The following is a 4,912-nucleotide window of genomic DNA, read 5'->3' as shown; positions in this document are numbered from 1 at the left end:
TAAAAATCCCATTTCATGCCGATACACCTGCTATTCAACAAAATATACTATATCTAGTGAGCAAATATAATTTTATCTGAAGCTATTCGTTAGTATAATTACTGTGGATTTATGCTAATTCTTCGCTTCTTTCATATTTCATCATTCAAACTCAATTAATCCCTGAACAACGTTACTGAAATAAAACTATTGACTCAAGTAGATACAGATTTTCCAAAACCAAATATTTGTTATTTTTGTACTTTTAGAAATATAAAAAAAAGCAAACAAATCATTTATTGAGACTCAAGTTTCTAATTACTCACAGTTAACACATATCCTTTACATTTATTTAACAGTGTCCTTGCAAAGTCTCGGTACGCTTAAACGCTGTCTCTGCAGCAATTCATTTACTTTTTTAAGCTTCACCCTAATTTGTCTTTCATACGAATCTACTCATCCTAGTGTCCTTGTGAGTTGCATGCACTCTTATTTAAATGCTGGTGAATTTGTGCGTGTGTGTGTGTGCGTCTGTCTACAATTGCTCGGTGTCCTTGTCAATGTTTAAACAGCACAAAAGTCTTCTGTTGCTGCCGCTCGTCTTCCTCTTCTTCTTCTTTTCTCTCTACTTTTAACTATGAATAAATATGAAATATGAAAATGTGCATGTAAATTTTCTGCGTAAAATGTCTTCACAACAAATTGTCGGCAACAAAAATTGGTTGCCGTGAGCGACAATTACCTGGTAATACAACATGGGCGCGAGCGCCTCCTACACCCACAAAACAAATACTCACTTACCGTAAAAGCGGCAGCTGAAAATGCTTTAAATTTATTTGGCGAAAATTTCCACGCGAAACTTTTGTTTACCTGTGTGTTTCTTTGTTTACCGTTGTTTCTTCGCATACATTTTTCATTTCTCTCATTTTTTGTTGTGCCACATTGTGCTTTAACCGCGTCACACAACGCAAGCATGGCCGCAACAAAAATGAGATTGTAGCACAACAAAAGGCCTACTGGCGACAAGTCGGTCAGTTCTTTCATTCCTTCATTCCATAGTTTCCATTGTTATGCTTGCATGTTCACTAATTCATTCATTCGTTCATTAAAAGCCGCAAGAAATGAACCGCATATATGTGAATCCGACACTGGACTCAATGGTGGGTTTGTTTCTTATTTCATCTTCTTTGTTCGCGCTTTCGGCCAAATATCGTCAAACATCGCCAAATGTCCGTTAGGGCTGATATCACAAGTACCGACAAATTCAAACTTTAGCTGACACTTTCTTCTTCCCAAATGTTGTAATATTGGCAAATGTTGTAATATTGACTGATATTCATAAGGAGGATTCACTGGCTGTCTGTCGTTCTACCTTACCTAGACAACAGACGCAGAATAGAGTAAGTATTCACAAAATTTCACTTTTCAGAGTTTTCGAATTTCTCTTATACCAATGTACATACCATATATCCAGCGCCTTCTACTCGAAAATAATCTGCCCAACTTCTTTCAATCGGTGTTTCACTTCGTTCCTATTTTATCGAGGCCTTAATCGGGTCTTCAACTAATCACCATCTGTAACCACTATATTAGCCTCGATACTGTCAAACTACCGAGTAGAAAACCATTAATTGTACCAAATTACATAATCTCAATTTTTAAATCGGAGTCAATAGTTGAAATTAATTACTATTTTAGAGGCACTAAGGAAACTATTGCAGGCAAAATTCCACTTAAGAAAGATGGCTAGGAATTAGCAACGGAATATTGAACCCATACATGGAATGAATGACTCTCCAAAATCACTATATGTATAAAATTTCAAAGAAAAAGAATCAGCAATTTAGGTCCAAAGTTTTTTAATAAGATGCGGAGGGAAGTGGAGCTGTAGATACCAAAGATATCGGCCTCTTAACATATTGTCTGTTCCAGGATACGTAGCAGTAGACACAAAGCATTCCAGTGATTCTTGTGTGGATTCATTTTCTGGACACCGCTAATTTTTCTTTCTTCAAGTCAAAATTGCGTTGCATTCATTGCTTGGCTGTTGGTCTTCACCAGCCCTACTGCATTGGTCTCTATTTTCCACTGCACTAAAATTTCGTTGTCGCCACTTTAAGCGTTCTTTTTTCTCAACTTGCTGTCCGTTTATTGCGTCTCTCAAATTCTCTAGTTTTCCTAACTGTCGACTGCAATCGTTCTCATATTCTTCGCTGAAATTTACACTTACCAACTTTTTCGACACTCCTTTTCGCTGGCGTATTTACAAAGGACTTCTGCAACTGTGGCGACTGCATGTGTGTTTGTTGCGTTGTGTTGGCCAAATCCAAGTCCTTAGAGGTGTGAATTGTCGAAACAGTAAACAAAAGCGTTCCTCTATTTACCACTTTTTCGTTTTATTTTTTTTTTTTTTAGTATTTTTTCTTTTTATTTCTTACTTATTTTATTTTTTCCGTTACCTAGCGCCATTACAACTTTGCTACGCAGTTTTTGTTTTGTTTGCTGAATGTCATCTTTTTCTGCTTCTGTGTTGTTTATATCGTAGATTTCTCATTGTCTGCAGAAGTTAACGTTTTACTTACTTTTGCTGTTGGATCCCCGCTACTGTCTTCTTTTTTACTCTCTGTCGTATTGTGTGGAGTTGTAGCAAAACTTGTTTGTCTTTTGTAGGTTATATCCGTTCTTCTCGCTTCTTGCTTGCCTTCTTAGCGCCGCTCGGCCACTCGTGCGAAGCACACTGAATTTGTAATTGCAATGTCGGTTAATTAAATACAGTTTTACTTTATTTTCCCCTGTTGTTTGTCTGTCTGTTCCAGTTCCATAGTCATCTCAGTAAGCAACTTGCAACACACACAAAAGTGTGCACCTTGTGGTAGTGATTCATTGTCTCTAGCTCCCTTTGATCTACCTCGTTTGGATGCAACTAGTCTTTCGCTCCACTCGAGTAATTCGCTAAGACAATCCCATTTATGAAGTTTTATGTTCTACAATATTTTCGGTGTTTAAATTCTCTGTCCTACGGCATTTCGTTATTTTTTGTTACAAGCGACGAAATACGAGCCGCTTAGCCGTTGGAGAAGAGCGGACTGCGCGCTTGCACTAGGACAATGTAATAAAGCGATTATTACTTCAAACTTTGCGCTTCCTTAAGCAAAACTACACAATTCAGTGTTGCAAAACGATGATTTAGCGTAAAGGGTTTGACTTTATCTACTACCGGCCTGCGGGTGACATAATTAGTATTTATGGTTTGGTTTATTTTACTATATTCTTTTTAAGAAGCGCCATGTGAACTAAAATTTGTAGTATCACAAGGGCGTTTCTTGGTTAAGCTATAAACTTAATCCATCAATTGCGAATTACTTGAGTTCACTTGTATTTAGAACGATTAATTTTCTTTATGAATTACGCATGATGAAATATAAGTAATTTGTAGCAACATTACTGATTTGAAGGATTCAATGTATAAATGGTCCGAAACTTGACAATTTTTCAAGGTTACAGCAAAAGTTAGGTATCTTTAAATTCTAATCCGTAACTATCCAAAGTTCAAGTAATTTCCTGTTGCCTTTTGATTAAGTTTGACAGCTAGTTCTCTGATATCTGATCCTTCATCACCTAAATCTTTAAGTTTAGTTTAACTTATCTTATATTCGATCAGATAGTTTCTAGAAATGTCAAGCTGCAACTGTTTCCAATCATTTATAATGGCTTTCGGTTCGAAAGTTGTCCTCCATGAGAAAGCCGGCATTTGATTTTGGGAGTTCATTCCGTTAAGATAAGTATTGTATCTAGCAACTACTTGCAGAGAAGAAAGATAGGAGAAAAAAGACTGCAAATCTAAATCAACTGAATACATTCACTGCCATTAATTGAAAGCAGAAACACAGAAAACTTTAAGAAAAAGTAATTTTGACTATTTTCCATAGAAGATTTGGATATTTTGTAGTTATTATTTCGGTTTACGTTTATTCGGAGATTAAAGCATTGACCTGAGCAATAACTTATATCAAATTATGTAAAGATATCCTGTCAAACAAAATTTCCCAAGAACTTGATTTTTAACGATCAATTTGTATAGCAGCTACATCCTGTAAAGGACCGATATCGACGGTACCGACAAACGCACAGCTTCTTCGGAAGAAAAGGATTTATATAAATTTTTAGATCGATATATAAAACGTATATTGCGTATATACCATACAAACAGACGGATATAGCTAAATCGACTCAGCTCGTTACGCTAATCATGTATTTATAGAATTTCGTGCGTCTCTTTTTGGGTGTAACAAACTTCGCGGAAAACTTAATAAACACTAGTCAAGGCATAAAAAGAAGCTTATGAGAGACTGCTGAGTTGTTTATTGAGGCTAGAGGACCACCATGAAACGGATGCAAATTTATATGTGGTCAAAAGGCCGTACCTAAGTAGCATGCCACAAAATATTTAGGGTATGTATTTGACTAGTACAAAAACTACAAAAGCCTAAGAGAGTCGTATAAGTATTATTTCTGGTCGTCAGAATAAAATTTAGCTTCTTAGGTACCTACAAAATTCAAAGAACAGCTTTTTTTAATATCGATAATTACTTGTTGAATATTTATCGCTTTTCTCAGACCTTTTATAGCACTTGTTGCATTAATTATTTTATCATTGATAGACTTTGCCACGTGTGAGGTACAAGGAGTACACCCAAAGTTCTAGATTAAAGTTATGCAGTTACTTTCCTGTCCTGAGCAACGTAAACAATATATGTTTCGGTTGCGATAACGAGCCTTGCATCATAGATCCGAGATAAAAGTATGTCGGTATAGCCGAAGCATCTTCACTATAGTCTCAATTTGGCAGCATCTGTTCAGTTAAGATGTACAAGGTTGTCTGTTTTGTAACAAGATCAAATAATCTCTAGAAGTTCCTTTAAAAAAAGAGCCA

The 4,912-nt window shown here is 36.0% G+C and overlaps 1 long non-coding RNA gene across 2 annotated transcripts; it reads right to left on the bottom strand.

The window, feature by feature from the left end:
- Positions 1–312: 312 nt before the first annotated feature.
- Positions 313–3,076, bottom strand: LOC106618573 (uncharacterized). 2 transcript variants are annotated; one of them, XR_004976116.2, is made up of 5 exons: positions 2,562–3,076; positions 2,210–2,504; positions 1,443–1,588; positions 781–1,356; positions 313–614 (listed from the first exon to the last, which is right to left on the bottom strand). It is a non-coding gene; the product is annotated as an uncharacterized lncRNA (long non-coding RNA). The 2 variants fall into 2 exon arrangements; XR_004976115.2 differs by having other exon boundaries at positions 2,210–3,076.
- Between the last annotated feature and the right edge of the window lie 1,836 nt (positions 3,077–4,912).

This window comes from Bactrocera oleae, chromosome 6 (assembly GCF_042242935.1).
Source record: "Bactrocera oleae isolate idBacOlea1 chromosome 6, idBacOlea1, whole genome shotgun sequence".
Lineage (NCBI taxonomy): Eukaryota > Metazoa > Arthropoda > Insecta > Diptera > Tephritidae > Bactrocera > Bactrocera oleae.
Note: the sequence above shows the minus strand (reverse complement) of the source record. Positions and strands in the feature narration are given on the sequence as shown.